Source organism: Octodon degus, unplaced genomic scaffold (assembly GCF_000260255.1).
Source record: "Octodon degus isolate 3935 unplaced genomic scaffold, OctDeg1.0 scaffold00040, whole genome shotgun sequence".
Classification (NCBI taxonomy): Eukaryota; Metazoa; Chordata; class Mammalia; order Rodentia; family Octodontidae; genus Octodon; species Octodon degus.
This window is the reverse complement of record NW_004524616.1, coordinates 11032918-11049577: the sequence shown is the minus strand read 5'-3', so window position 1 is coordinate 11049577 and position 16660 is coordinate 11032918. Positions and strand designations below refer to the sequence as shown.

The window sequence follows — 16660 nt, the reverse complement described above, 5'->3', positions numbered from 1 at the left end:
AAAAAAAAAACTGGAGCGTGCACTGGTGTTATCTCACACTGCATTCTCCAGCTTTCAGCTTCTTTGAGGCCCCTGGTTCAGTATCTCACTTATAGTGATCCTCTTCCTGGTAGGGAAGTTAGAGTGACTGTGAGTCTATCCCATCAGTTAGGGTATCACTGTAGAGCCAGCACTCACCCACTCCCTGTCCTCCTCTGTGCATTTTTTTTTTTTGCGGAACTGGGGATTGAATTCAGGCTCTTGCGCTTGCCAGGGAAGCGCTTATTGTACTGAGCCATCTCCCAGGCCCCTCTTCTGCCCATTCTTAAAGCTGTGATTACTTCATCTCCATGGAAAACAACTCAGGAACTAACAGGTCGCCTTGCTTGGTGTTGCCAACAGTACCGCTTCCTTGGACTAATTACCAATGTACCTTCGTCTCCTAGGCTATTGCTTAGTTATAGTACCACAGAGGGTACTCAGTTACTCTGTAAGAGTTCCTCTGAGAAAACAGCAGGAACAACTGGACATATAAAATGAAGCAGAGGGGTATGAGTAGGAGTTTTGGTGTGCTATGAAGTCTAGCTATGGTGATATTCCTTGCTACTTACTTTCTAAAGGGTGAGCTGAACCAACAATTGTTTTGTTCTGTCTGACTTTAGCTCCTCTTGGAGTAAAAAAATTTCTAAAGTTGCCAAATAGAAGATTTCCAAAAACTAAAAGTTGACAAAATGGTACCATTTACTCAGACATTGTTCATCAAATTGTTTCACCACACTGACACGTTTTATTAATTTTATTCTTGAGATTTGAGTTCAAGATGTATAAATCATGAATAAAGATTAGTTTAATAGCCACAATGTTTCAAGTGAAGAAAACTCCAAATTGTTGCAATGCGAAAATAATATGACAGTTGTGTCAATATTTGCAAGTTGAAAAGATATTCAATACCCTTCCAGAGGCAGAACATAAATCTTGTTTCTGATTATTCTATGCAAACTCTCAAACTTTTCCTTTTAATTTTTTATTAATGTTTATTAATATTTCCCCCATGGAAATGTTTTGAAAAGTAAATCTAAAATCTTTCCCTAGTCTGCCTCTAGCTATAAAGCAATACTAGTCACTGACCTCTTGCTACTGTTTTGATGTCTTAAGTGCCTTAGAAAAAAACCAATATGTTACCAGGTCCCCAAGCCATTTATAGCAATGATATTTTGCTATTTTTCATGTATGAAGAAAGAAAGAACAATCTGGCACTGTGGCAAACACGAGAGTATTCCAAATTATATCACCTTGTTTCCCCTGACTTATTCTATTTGGGTCATGCTAGTTGTTCACAAACTCAAATCCAGAATTACATAAAAATGACCACACAGTGAAACACTGGTTATAAGCTAAGTATCAGTTAAGCATGAATTAAAAGAGGCTAAGATGAAGGAGGAATGATTCATTATTCAGGTAACTCAGTGTTTCTATTATATTACTCTCACAAGCTAGAGGCAATGCAGGCTGAGTGCATGTATGCTGTGACTTCTCTTCTGATATTTATTTCAAACATCTGAAACTGGGAGATGCTAAAGGAAGAAATATAAGCAGAACCAAACAAACTGAAGTCTTTTGCACTGAATTCCTTCCCTACTACACTAATAACATTTATTTGGAAAGGCTTCACCATATTCTCCGTGTGAAAGGAGGACCACTGATCTACCTGCGCAATTTACATCGATGTCATCAAAACAAAATTTTAGAGAATCATTGAAGAACGGAATTCAGTGTGTATGTTACACTCAGAGATGCCAAAACTTAGAGCCAGACATCTTTCAGAAGTGACCAAACATAAAGCTGATGGAGTATTCATAGAAAGGTCAAGGAAAAAAAGTAAACAGTTATATGTACTATTATAAAATAGTTATTATAAGCAATATAATTTGTTCCCTCTTTTGTTTTATGTTGTCCTCTACTCACTTTCTTAACTACAGTATTGAATTTATTTCTTTAGACAGTGTTTGAGAGTAAATGAAACTTGATTAAAATTCAAATTATAATTCCATCATGATGTAGTCTGCTCTGATATACTCTGGGCCTAATAAGAAATTACTCCTCATCAAACATGTAATTTGGCTTAAAGTGGTAATGGTAGGAAGCCAAATTTATACTCACAATAAAGTTGTCTAAACTGGATATTTTCATTTCAGAGTGCAATAGCATTGGGTAACCTGCCCCCAGGCAATCATTGAGTCATCTGTGCTGCTCTGGGTGGGGCTTGTTTACATTCTATAAGCACATCATTAACAGTCACTGCTAAATATAAACACAAAGAAGAACATCACTCATCCTTTCACAAGCTCAGTGACACCATTACACAATTACATACACATGCTTGTGAGTCACAACACTGAAGCTATCTTGGCTGCCCATTCAGAATGGAAGCTAACAGGCATGTGCAAAACTTAATATGAATACGTAGTATACTTCCTTGACTTACAGAGTTAGGTAGGGAACAGCAAGTGAAGAACAAAGTATATGTCTATGGAATAAACATGACAGTTTTTCAGTGTGATAATTCAGGGAAGGAAGTTTTGGACAAATTGTCAAAACATTCAGTGAACTTTTGTTCACAGCACACACACACACACACACACACACTGACATAGCCTGAAATTCAATTAACTACGTCCCCAATTCACTTCTGTGGTTCTTGATTTCTTGGAAAATGAGGGTATTAGATGTTTTATGGCAGTTCCCTTCCAATCTAACATTGTCCAACAATAATTATATATACAGCTCATATCTAACACATAATTATACATTATATACATATAACTGGTCCCATTTTCAAATTTTTTAATAACAAAAGTTTTTTCTGCCTATGTAACTCTGAGTAAGTTGCTGTTCTCTAAACGTTCATTTCCTTATATATATTATTATTAAGATAATAATGGCATCCACTGTTGTTTGCCATGTTGTAAGCATTACCCAGATAATGTGTGTAATGTTAGTCCATTGAATGGTACATAGGAAACACTCAGTAGATTTCTATTGTTTTAAAACACTCTTTATTTTGGTCTTATGATTGTCTGTTTGGAAGGGAAATTTTTTATGAATTATTACCAAAGTATTTTTGAGGAATTATAGGTAAAGAATAAACACCTGAATTTTGGCAATATATTTTTTCAACAAAAAAAGAAATCCTAAAATAATGTAATTCTTCTGCAAAAGATAAAATAATTATACATTATATTTTTTATTTTTTAGGCTAAACCCAGATAGTGCTAATTATAATATCCACATAAACCAGAATAGGTTTCACCTATCTTGAAAGACTTGTCAGTGTGCTCAAGAATCCTTAGAAATGTTATTACTACCTGTTAGTAGGAAAAAAATCACTGCGTTTAAAAAGGAAATTAAAAATCAAACCAAACCAAACATTCATATCTTTCCCCTCTTTTGTGCTTTATCTATCCTTGGCCTGAAGGTGGAACTCACTCCAAGGATCAAAAGCATAACACACATAAGGGTGAGGGTAGTAATTCTCTACCCTCAGGTAGTTATTCCTGTTGCCTCAGTGTGGTGTTAAATGAAGTTTGATGTCAAGGCTACTTCCGCCTGAGTTTCTCTGGTGGGTCTGGAATATAAATATCCCGTTCCTTAACTAACTGGTATGACTCATTTGCTTCTTAACAGATTTTGATTTCTACGGATTCAGCAGCTTGGGAAAAGCAATACTGGCTATTCTGTAAAGGACCTAAGTGCAAGGGCAAAGAAAAGCATTTATAAAATAGTCTTTAAATGGAAAGCCTGAGTCTGGGCAATTTCCCTTTCTTATGATACCGTCTTTGGAAAATTAAATTTAAAGTAATTTTCTGGAATTTTAAGATATGAGTCCAGTAAATCTCCTTCCTATTGTACTACAATGGCTGTTTTTCAAGGGAAGAGAGGGAAGAGATTCCACAGCCTAGTCTGCGATCCATGCATCAGATGCATCTTCATCACTCGGCCCATGTGAGTATCCAGAGCATGCGGAAAGTTAAGCTCAACCTTTTAAAAGCAGGATGCTTTGGTGTGAGATTAGCTGAGATAGCTGCGGGAAAGAGCCACATGGAAAGGGCAGTTTGGGGTCCAGGTCTTTCAGGAAATAGGCTATAGTGGAAGCTGGTATGAAAAGGCTCATGTTCCTTTTCATGCTAGCCAGCACGACAAGAATGAAGGGTAGGGAGGAATAACTTCAGGGAAGATAGGCCTTTTCAGATGCTAATGGAATGAAAGCTTGATGAGTCTTAAGAGGAAGAGAACATATGCTAGGTCAAAGCAAACAGGAGAAAAAATTGACATCATAGAACACATCTCTGTGGTTCTTATGATGACCTTGCTTTAGACATGTTGAAATATATATCTTGTAAAGCTTCTGTTTGTTGGGCAATAAATATGACCAGGGACACTGCCAAAGATTTTACATAAATGATGTCATTGTCTTCTTAACAATCACACAAGATATGGGGAATTATGACCCCTTAATTTCAAGATTAGAGGTGAAGAAACTAAAGCTCTATAAGCTAGAGAATGGGCCTGTGGAACGGAGCCAAGATTCTCATGTTGGTCTGACCTCCTCAAGGTGCACCTCTTTATTGCTACACTGCTGACTTCCACAAAGTGGGCATTCACAAAGTGGGTATCCGCAGAAACTCTAAGATATTAAATAATCCAAAACTCACTCATTTTTATTATCTACTTACTAGAAAGGAAAATAAATGCTGTTCTAGAAACAGTTTTAAGCTATTAAGTGTTTGGAAAAAGTATTCTGCACTTAATACTTTAGTTGTGAGGTTAACATAATATTAATGTTTGAATGAAGCTTTAAAATGGCTTAAAAGCAGTGTCACCAGGGAGCCACGTGTTCCCCAAAGATGGCTGCACCCTGGTGAGGGGAGCAAAGGTTGCAGTGAACCGTGCATGGTGGAGGGAATACACAGGTGGCGCGTACGAGGCTCAATGTGGAAAGTCATAAATCAGATGATACTATCAAGGAAAACGTAATTGATATTATAGCCAGAAAAATTAACCACCTTCCAGAAACAGACAGGAATCTACTTGAACATGGATCAGTATATATTGGACTTAATGCTGCTTTCTGTGGTCTGATAGCAAACAGCCTTTTTCGGTGCACCTTGCATGTGGCACAGGCTCGTATAGCTGCTGGCTTACCAACGGCAGTGAACCTGTTTTTATCAGCAAATGCCTCTTATGCAAGTTTTGTAAGTTTACCTCTGAGTGCCAGTGATCTGAATTGTGAAACCTGTACTATGACACAGGCTGGACTGATGAGTTTAGTTTTTGGTGGTCTGTACTCTGCTTTCTTGGCTGCACCTGTGAATGGTGCCCTAGCAGCCAGGTATCAGTGGGTGCTGTTACCAGAGAAAGGAAACATCTTAGTGTAATGGATTAGAATATCCAAGCCTGTCTTCAGAAAGATGGTATTTCCCCTTCTACTTCAGACTGTGTTTGCAGCATACCTTGGATCTAGACAATACAAACTACTTATAAAGGATCTTCAGTTACCCAAACCAGGCCTAGAAATTCACTGATTTTTTTTTAACCAAGTATGTATGTAAAATAAAAGTGAAAATAATATGTTTCTGTTTAAAAAAATGGCTGAAAACATGTATAGTGAGCCCATCCTGGTCCTCATTACAGTCCAGTTTGCTTTTTGCAATCCAATGGAAAAGTTATTGGAATTCTAGTAAGTTAAGTCCAATCTACTACTTCCAGTTCAACCCATAGTGAGAATAAAGACACTAAGGCATAATGGCAGTGGTAGGGTGTCAAAGGGTCCTAAGTCCAGCAAGGATGATGGCTATTAAGAACAAAAGCCTCGACCCAGGGCTGAATCTGGGTTTTATTAATTTGTGAAGAAAGGAGTGGCTTGAGGATCAGTGACTGTGAAAATGGCAGGAAATACATGAATGCTGTGAGCTGGGCTAGATAGGAGGCCTGCATTCAGCTCTGCCATATGCAGAGAGAAGGCGATGCAGAAGGAGTAATCTGCACAACACAATGAAGTAGTGCATAATGCTTTGGAGTTGGTGCCTCAGCTCTGATGAATAATTTTCTATGCCCTGGCAAATCATTGCCTCTTACCTCGAGGCTGGATCCCACCCAACAGTGTGGAGCATGGCTCTCCCTCCTACTTGCTCTGCTCACACATGTTTTTGGAAGCTATGGGACAGGGGAACACTGATCTGTCTTCAAAGACCACACATCAGCACCTCAGCTACATTGATTTGCATTGCTCAAAGTCAACTGAAGGGATAAAGAAAAGTCACACACGCTTGTAATCCTAGCTCTTGAAAGGTTGAACACAGGTGGATCACTACAAGTCCGATCTACATAAAGAGACCCTGTAGACCCTGTACTAACATACCAATAAAGAAATAAACAAATAAATAAACATATAATAAATATTAGATTCAGGAAACATTTTGAGGAAGAAAATCTAAGATGGCAAGTGCAAAGTCCTGAGTTCAATCCTCGGTTTTTTTAAAATGCATATCTTCTTCCAAGCTACAAACCTTTTAAAATCAACTTTATTCAGGTATAACTTACATGTAACAAAATATTTTAGGTATACCAGTTTATGCTTTTGACAAATGTATTAACTTTTACAGAAACTATCCCAATTAATATAGAGAGCATTTTCACCTCTCCAGAATTCTATGCTTCTTTTTAGCTAGTTCCCCAACCCAACACCCATTTTGCCCCAAGAAGTCACTGATGTGACTCCTGTCATCATTGATTAGTTTTGCCTCAAGAATTTCATATAAACAGGCTGTATATGCTTGTGTCTAGCGTCTTTGTTCCAGCACATCTATGCGGTACCTTCATGTTGTTGCATGATCTTAGCATTTCCTTCTATTTTACCACTGAGCAGGGGGCCACTACATGAATATACCATAAATTATTTATCCATTTACCTGTTGCTTCTGTTTGTATGAATAAAAATATGTACGTACGTCTTGTATGGGCACATGTTTTCATTTCCCTTGGATGAATACCTAGTGCTAGATCACATGTTAAATATATGTTTAACTTTGTAAGAAAAAGACAAAAATTTTTCCCAGTTGTTAAAATATTTTATACTTCCACCAGCAATGTATTAGAGTACCCATTAGAAGTTCATAACCTTGCCTTAAAAATTAGCACAAAGAAAATTTTTCCATGCCTTATATTTATGTAGACCTTCCGTGTTGTGGAGGACCACCTGGAAGACTCTCCTTGAAAGAAGAGCACATAGCTTCATCTTGGCTAAACCTTGCCCTCTTTCCATGTATTAATATGTACAGAGTTCATAAATACTACATGGCTGGGGAGATGGCTCAGTGGAATAAGTGCTTCCCTGGCAAGTGCAAGGGTCTGAGTTCAATCCCTGGTTCCGAAAAAAAAAAGGTTAAAAAAAAAAAAAAACCCAAAACTATTTAAGGTTATATCTGGCTTCAGGTTTCCTAAATATTTTTTAAAATTATTATCTGCCATCACACATTTTAAGTAACAGTCCTGACTTAATTTAATCCTCTCTGTACAGCACTGGCTCATCATCATGGATATGATATGGCACAGAAGGTTGTGCGCTTTTAAGCTAAATGGCCTCAGAATAGTGGACTTCTTAAGTTTTTGAGCTGTCAGCAGCCTCTTCCCAGCTATTGCCTATTTGCCTTCTTGCTGGAGCTGATCTCCTTTCCTCCAATCTGCTAGATAATCATGCTGACAGAATCACACATAGAGCAGTGGTCAATGACTTTATTGATTTTCAAACTAGCAATTGACTGATTTCAAAAGAATTGACTGGAAACTTGTTAGAATAACAGATGCCTTGGTGATTCTAATAGCTAACTCAATATACATCATTTTAAAATTATAGAAATGTTTCTGTATGCCTAGATATACCAAAAGTAGAAAAAATATGAACAAGAATTACATGCTTGTTCATCTTTTTTATCTATCTGTCCTGACTTTTTAAAATTTCAAATTAGTGTTGGCAAACTATGACCCCCAAATACAGATCTAACATGATGCATATTTTTAAACAATAAGATATATATTAATACTGTAACAGTGATTTTTAGCATTTCACAATGTTGTGCAATAATCACCTTTATTTATTTTCAAGAAATGATCAATATTAGCAGCCACTCGTTGTTTATTTCCACCAGACCCCTGCAGCCATTAGCCGACTTTTCTGTCTTTATGACTTTGCCTTCTTTGGACATTTCTTGTAAATGCAATCATGGCCTTTACTGTCCTGTTTCTTTTCCTCAGCATAATTGTTTTAGAGTCCATCCACGCTATACTGTGTATCAGCTCTCTATGTCTTTTATGAAAAAGTAATACCCCACTGTAGAAATACATTACATTGTATTTTTCCATTCATCAGTTGGACAGGTGGGTTGTCTTCACTTTTTCGCTATTATGAATAATGCTGCTATGAATGTCCATGTACAAGTTTTGATAGGAAGATGTTTTCATTTCTACTGGGTATATACCTTTTAATTTCAATGAAATTGCTGGGTCACAAATTCATCATTGTTCAGCTTTTTGAGGAACTGCCCAACTGCTTTCCAAGCTAGTTATGGTACTTTACATTTTCACCAATACATGAGTGTTCCAATTTCTCTAAGTTCTCATCAACACTTGTTCATCCTTTTCACTCCAGTCATTTTAGTGGATATGAAGCAGCTTCTCCTCGTGGTTTTAATTTGCATTTGCCTAATGACTAATGAAGCGGAGTATCTTTACATATGATATTGAGTATCTATATTTTTGGAGAAATGTCTTTTGAAATTTTTTCAAGTATTTAGTTGGACTTTGCTTTTTAACTGTTGAGTTGTAAGAGCTTCTCTTACTTGATTCTTTCCAGCTAAATGATATGCAAATATTTTCTTCCAACCAATGTGGTATGCATGTACTTCTCATTTAAAAAAACCTTTTATTTATTTATTTGTTTATTTGGTACATAGTCTCACTAAACAGCTTGGACTCGTAGTGATCCTCCTGTCTCAGCCTTCCCAGCACTGGGATTACACGTGTGTACCACCATGCCTAGTTTCAGTGGATGGCACAGTGCTCCCATGATTCCAGGGCTGGCACAGCATGCTGTATTACAGATCAAACTTAGGTCCTTGCGCTTACCAGGCAGGTGCTTAGATGTTGTGGTGAAAGGGAAACAAAAATCAGCACCTTGGACCCAGCTTTCAATCAAGAAAGGATAACAGGCATGGCCATATTTGTTTTCATCAGGAGAAAGAAAGAAGACCAGGTACACCAGCCCCTACTTTTCTTCTTGATAGTGTTTTTTGAAGCACAAAATTTTATTGTTTTTTCTTTTATTGCTTCCATGCTAGGTAACATGTCTAAGAAACTGTTGCCTAATTCAAGATCACAAAGATTTACACCTGTGATTGCTTCCAAGCATGTTAGTTTTAGCTCTCACATTTACATCTTATGCACATGAATATTTAAGACTTCTGACATACTTCAAGGGTAAAATTACTTTTGTAAAGTAAGAATTAGTATATTTTAACAGTCTCCCAGAGTTTAGGAAAAAAGTATGAGCTTTGGTGCTGTTTTGTAACATGTATTTCTACTGAGCTGAGGCCACTTTTGGTGTACTTGCTGTTTGTTGTTGCTCATTTTTCCTATATGGCAGATAGCTGCGATGTCATAGCTGAGTCTACAAAACTGTATATTACTATCCCAGTATGTGGTCAGCTCATAATACCAACAAAACAGATTAGTCCTCACAGTTCTAGGTTTAAAAAATATAGACTTTTATCTAAGGACATTTTAATGTATGGTTTCCACAGTTCTAATCCAGGTATTGGGAAATGTTTTGGTGAAAGGGAAACAAAAATCAGCACCTTGGACCTAGCTTTCAATCAAGAAAGGATAACAGGCATGGCCATATTTGTTTTCATCAGGAGAAAGAAAGAAGACCAGGTACACCAAGCAACCATTAATTACATGGTTAACAATCTGTTTTAGAGATGCAGAGGCCACTGGCTCCCAAAGTTGAGTAAGCATCAGAACCAGTTTGAGAATTTGTAAAAATTCAGATTCTTTTTTACTTTTGTTTCCTTTTATTAGTACATCTTTGCAGTACATACTGATTACATTCACGGTAGGGAATTGGCATATGTATATAACATATTTCTATTCCCCCTTTATTGTTTTTCCAGTATCAGATTCATTTATTAATCTTTTAAGACCTTATAAAGTTAATCACCATATAAACAGATCAAAATCCAGACTAATAGGCCGAAGAACATAAAACATGGAAGACAACTGTACTAAATCAAGTTATACTTTTAGATATACCAAATTGGACTACAATACCTTTTTTCTTTCTCTCTTTTGCCTATTATCTATCTTTTATTTCACATTTTATACAGAGAGTTTTTCACATAAGAGAAATGATGTGATAGTTAAGCTTGTGTGTCTGAGTTACTTCACTTAACACAATGGTCTGTACGTACAACCATTTTTCTAAAGATGACTCATATTTATCCTTTTTTGTGGCAAGAGAGTACTCTATTGTGCATAAATATCACATTTTCTTTTTATTTATTTTAAAGAGAAAACAACAAAGACAAAAACAGTAAAAATGTTACAAGATTTCAAAATAATATGATAGGAAATTAACAAAGGTTTTTATATTACATATTGTTAACTTCAGTGAAGTTGCTCAGATTACCAGGTATATTAATGCAAGATTGATCAAATAATTAAACAATAATTGTTCTTTTTAATAAATCCCTTCCTTTCCTCCTTTCCCCCATCTCAGTTGTTCTTTCCTTAAAAACAAAACAATGAAACTGAGTTTCAAAACAAGTTATTAGGATAGTTACAATAGTGGGGAGATAGTGTATTGTTGTCTTCATAGTAGTTATTCAGAGTAGAAGATATGTGTGCTATTTTGGCAATACAATACAAGACTTCCTTTTTAATGAACTAGAGAAATTAGCTGTATAACAATCTTACCTATCTTGTATATACATACTCTGTTTTTTTCCTTTCCCCATTTCCCCTTTCCCTATCACCAGCTTAATTTTTTGAGGAATTTCCATACTGATATCCATAGTGGTGGTATTAGCTTACAGGTTCAACAGTGGACAAGGGCTCCTTCTTTTCCACAGTCTTTCTTTCTTTCTTTCTTTCTTTTTTTATCCCCACAGTCTTGTCATTTCTTGATGATAGTCATTATTTCTGGGGTGAGATGGAATCTCAGTGTTGCTTTAATTTTCTTTTCTTTTCTTTTCTTTTCTTTTCTTTCTTTCTTTGTATTGGGAATCAAATTCAGGACCTTGCACTCGTGAGGCAGGCATTTGTGCTTCTGAGCTATATCTCTGGCCCCTAATTTGTATTTCTTGAATGGCTAGTGATTTTGAACATTTTTTCATATATTTATTGATCAAAAAACTCAGATTCTTGGGTCCCATTCCAAGAGAGTCTGCTATGGAAGGCTGGTAAAGTTGTATCTCTGATCCATTCCAGGTGATGCTGGCACTGTGACCACGCTCTGAGCAACACTACTTGAGATATACACATGGACTGCCTATTCTGCCTTAATGCTGACTGCACAAAAAGCAAGCATTAGGCAGGAAACTCTAATGGTGATCTTGCTTGGTGAAGAATACACTAATAAGGGAGTCAACAGGTGGTAAGTAAGGTTTCCAAATTTGGCTAAAATTCCCAATCAATGATGGTAACATTTAAGTTTACAGGATTATGGTCTTTTCCCAAATATTATATGATCAATTAAGAAAGTATCTTGATTTCAATAAAATTATTATGATATTATCTAAAGGACTTGTTTCCACTTTTGTATTTGATCTTGCTATAATACATGTGAACATCAGCTGTGGATCAGAACACTACTCAGAAGTATCTATTATACTTGCAATAATGTATTTGACCTGTCGCCAAACAGTACTCTTGAGACCTGTGGTTGTGACTTTGACAGATTGAGCCAAAGTTAAATTCTGATGAACTGCAAAGGAATTTTATCAGCTCCAGGGTGGTTGCCAGCTGAGTTGGGCAACGGTGACTTTCCAAAAATGCTGAGAGCAATCCCCATTCATTATGTCACTTCTTTGTCCAATTTTCTCAACAGTCAGCTACAAGCTTTATTTTCCTACTTTCCACCATTTCCACGACCATGAACTTAAATGTTAAGACCATGAAAACTAAATATTAAGTGTGTTCCTCAAGTGAATCAAAAAATCTAATATTAAAACAGAAACACTAAGTCTTCCAAAAGAGCAGGCAGAACTCTTGAAGACTCTGGTATAGGCAAAGACTTTATGAACAAAGCCCCATTCACACAGGAACTATCACAAGGAATTGACAACTGGGATCTCATCTTATTAAAAAGCTTTTGCATGGAAGAAACCAATAGGGTAAAGGGATAACCTATGGTGTGGGGGGAAAAGTTGCCTGCTGTTCCTCAAACAAAGGACTAATATCTAGAATAAAGAACTCAAAAATTGGGCCCCTCAGATTTAAAGATCCAATCCAAAAATGAACATCTCAAATGAGTACACACTTCTCAGGTGAACAGTAGGAAGAGCAAATAAATACATGAAAAATGTTCTGCATCACTAGTCATTCAAAAATTCAAATTAAAACAACACTAAGATGCCAACTCATCTTGGAAAGAATGACTGTTATCAAGAAACCAACCAATTACAAATGCAGTGAAGTTGTGCGGAGAAAAGGAATCCTTTTCCACTGTTGGTGGGAGTGTATACTGGCAACCACTGTGGAAATCAGTGTGGAGAATCCTCAGAAAACTAGGAGTAGAGGTTCCATTAGACTCGGCTATTCCCCTTATAGGCATCCTCCCAGAAGAATTAAAAACAACATACCACAGTGATCTATGCACACCCATGTTTATAGCAACACAGGATGTAATAGCTAAATCTTGGAAACACCCCAAATGCCTATCAACCGATGAATGGATAAAGGTATGTTTTAAAAAAAAAATATACAAAAAGTACTACTTTGCAATAAAGGAGAAGCTTGAGATATTTATAGCTAAATGAATGTCCCTTAAGTGAAATAATTTGACACACATGTTCAAATATTTCATGGTTTTTCTGATGTGAAAAATCAAGTCCACATCTTGTACAGCAATTAACCACTAAGAAGAATGTATGCAGTGTGTTAATTATTGAAACTGTCCTACCAATTTGATTTGAAAAAGAAAAATCAAAATTGTTAAGTAAGGACCAAAATATATAATAGATATTTGGAAATGTGAAGAAAATGTTCAAATGAAAAGGGAAACAAGAGAAGGGGGAGGGGAGAAGGAAAGAAGGGACAAGGAAAATATATAAGAAAAACATAGAAACGAAACTATTATAAATAAAGAAGGGAAAAGAGTTGAAGGGAGGGGAGGAGAATGGGGAAAAAAGTATCTTCCTGACTCTGACAAAATCAGCAACAGCAGAGCTGGGCAAGCAGAAGGGAATGTACAGTGTTGCTGATGTCACATGAGGCAGAATGAGATCACAGCTTGTGGAGCTCCTCAATAACAAAGATAAGCAGAAAATTTGTTTTTCTTGGTAAATTAAGAAATTTCAAGAATAGAGAGAACACTAATAGGTTAGCCACAGTAAGTCATTTTTGCATTTACACTTTTATAGCTATATCTGAAGACAATTATGTTTGGAAAAAAGTAGAATATTTGCTTTAAAAAGAAAATACAAGTTTCTATGCCAACCCTGTAGCCAATCTCCCTATAACACATCCACCTATGTCACGTCTCCAGCTCTGCTCTTCCTTCTTTTGCTGCCTCCCAGACCTCATGGGAGGGCTTAGGGTCCATCAACAGGCAGTGCTCACAACACTCCAAAGGAGAAGTGTTTTCTTGAAAATAGACTGCAACATAACCGAAAGAAAGGCTAGTTATCTTAGTACCCATATGTCCACCACAGGAAAATACATGTGTAGCATTTTAATTCTAGTGAGTGATACTAGTCACTGGGCTTCTACAAAATTGGACATGGTTGTTCCTCCCCCAGTTTTCTAAATTACAATGGCAAATAACTGCATTTGCACAGAAATCGTCTTGACTGGCTAGCTACTTCATTAAATTACCATATGGGTCCTATTTTATTGGTACAGAATAGTTGATCTCAGTGAACTGGCAACTTAGAAACTGAGGAGGTAAATTAGAGCAATTACTAATAAATTATATATGTGGTAACTAACAATTTGTCTATCACTGAAAAATATGAGGGAAAACTGCCAGATTCCTCAGATCTGCAATTCTGAACAGGTCTTTTCATTTTTACTTTTCCCAGACCAAAAGCTTTCATTATTCCCACCAGTTACACCATTACTGTTGCTGCTTTTGTAGAGTCCAACATTTATAATATACAGTTGGAAATACAATGGATAGGATTTGTACTCTGTTTGGAATACAGAGCTTGACTGCTTAAAATTAAATGACTAAGAGGAAAAAAATTCTAACTCAGAAAGTTACCCCTGAAACCCAAGAAGTCAGTATCATATCAGCTTCCCCTAAATTTCAGAAAGGAAATGATAGCAAGATGTAGGAGCAAAATCTCTCTTCATTCATAATCACCATTTATAATTACTACTGTGTGTCCTCTCTGGGAGAGGTAGTGTGGTGAAATTAAAGGAGGTTATGTGTTACAAGTCATGCGTAGTTATAAGGGAGGAGGTGAAATTAGGGCAATTAACAAGATACGATCTTTCTCTTCTCTTCCTGCTGGTCTCACCCACGCTTGCTGTGTGCCATTCAACATGAAGTGTTGATGCCATTCATTAACTGAGGGCCATCAGCATATCCTTCCCACCCAGAGCTGCCCTACCACCATCACTTAGAGTCCAGGTTTCACTTTGCACGGTTGCTGTCAGAAGCTAAGGGAAGTGAGGGACAGGCTCTTGCAGCTACATGCTTGAGTCTATGCTCACTGGCCTCTAGTCTAGATGGAGAATGAAGCATCGGGATCTTGAGGGGTAAGAGGTCCAATGTCTAGATATTGAGTAAGGATGTAAAAAATCCACCCCACCCCCTGGCCAATTATTACATAATCAGTATCAATTCCTCTAGCAATGGGAGGAAATTTTTTCTGCATAATTTATAAATAAAAATCTCATTCCATATCCCACCAAAATTATGTATCTATTTCTCTATGTCACATGATAACTTATGAATTTTAAAATACTCTCTCCTTCTTGCCTTGCAGGCAAATGCTCTCTGTTCACAGCCTCATAGTCTCACTTTTGATTCTGACTTATAACTTCAGTATTTTTTTTTCATGTTCTTTAGTTATTTTTGCCATATACCCTGGCTACAGAACCTAAATCACCTCCCTGGAAAGTGACATGGCAGATGTCCCCCTTGAGAAGCACTCAACTTAGAATAAAAGTGTAATCAATATTCACTGTTTTCTACCAGTGCAAAATAAACATAGTTTAAAACAAAACCAATCTCTCCATGAATTCCAAATGCCCTTGTAAAGAATTCTGGTTGCTGTTTCTTTTCTTTTCTTTTCTTTCTTTCTTTCTTTCTTTCTTTCTTTCTTTCTTTCTTTCTTTCTTTCTTTCTTTCTTTTTTCAGTACCAGGGATTGAACTCAGGACCCTGCGCTTGCCAGGCAATCTAGTTGCTGTTTCAAAACTTGACCTGCATAGTTCTACTGGGCCACTGTTTTGCACCCACACACCCATCCTATGCCCACATGCTTGTGTGCTGGCTCACACTAGCCCAGTAAACACGTTCTGCAGCAGCCTGCAGTCCACTTCCAAGCACAACCCATGGAATTACACCTCTTGTGGTCTCCTGCCAGGCAGAACAAGCCATACTGCTCTTGACTCATGTCACACCTAGTTCAATGCTGAGGCACACAGTCCTAGGAGTAGAGAAGGGGACAGAGAGTTTAGAACAAACCTCTCATGTTTCTTTTGCTAAAATATTTGTAAAAATATGTATGGATTACTCCTGAACAATTATAGAACCATGAACTATCTGTGTCGGAGCATATATACTTCTTTTTAGTTCATTACTACACAAATTGCCTAAGGTGAAGGCAGAAAAGGATACTATTTAAAAACACTAAGGATTAAGGCCCTGGGTTCAATCTTCCCTACTGCCAAATACATATATGATTTGGAGGCTGAAGGGTATTAATACAGAAATACATAATTTGTAATACTAAGCAAAAGTTATTAATTTTCAAAGCAAGGAGCTCAGAATACACTTAGTGAAGAATAATTCTTCCTGGCCAAGAGGGTCTGATGGCTAGGAATGATGTCCAGGCCCCTGGGTCCCATCTGTCCCCAGTTGAGCTGTACCTAATGGTGGGCTGGGTCATGGAGAAAACCACAGTAGAAGGGAGAAGCCTCACCAGTATGCTCTGACTCTTCTTCTTTCACCAAAGAAACCTTCTGCTTTCTCTATATTTTGGCTTGTTCTCTGGATAACCAGAGGCAGAGACAAAACAAATATTCTTTCCATAACACTACTGCCCTTGTGTTTTGTTCAGCTCGTCTGTTACCAAGGGAACGACTAAGAAACTCACTTGGAAGTTTTGAAATTAAGATCATTATGCTGATCAAAGGTAGGACCTGGGCACACTGCTCATCTGATGAACTCACTTTAA

General features: G+C 37.0%; 1 protein-coding gene and 1 pseudogene across 1 annotated transcript in view; one reads left to right on the top strand and one right to left on the bottom strand.

Annotated features, from left to right (window-relative positions):
- The window catches only part of March3 (membrane associated ring-CH-type finger 3), a 167188-nt gene that overhangs the window by 98420 nt on the left and 52108 nt on the right, over positions 1 to 16660 (bottom strand). The window lies entirely within an intron of this gene.
- Positions 4473 to 5561, top strand: LOC101579548 (annotated as a pseudogene).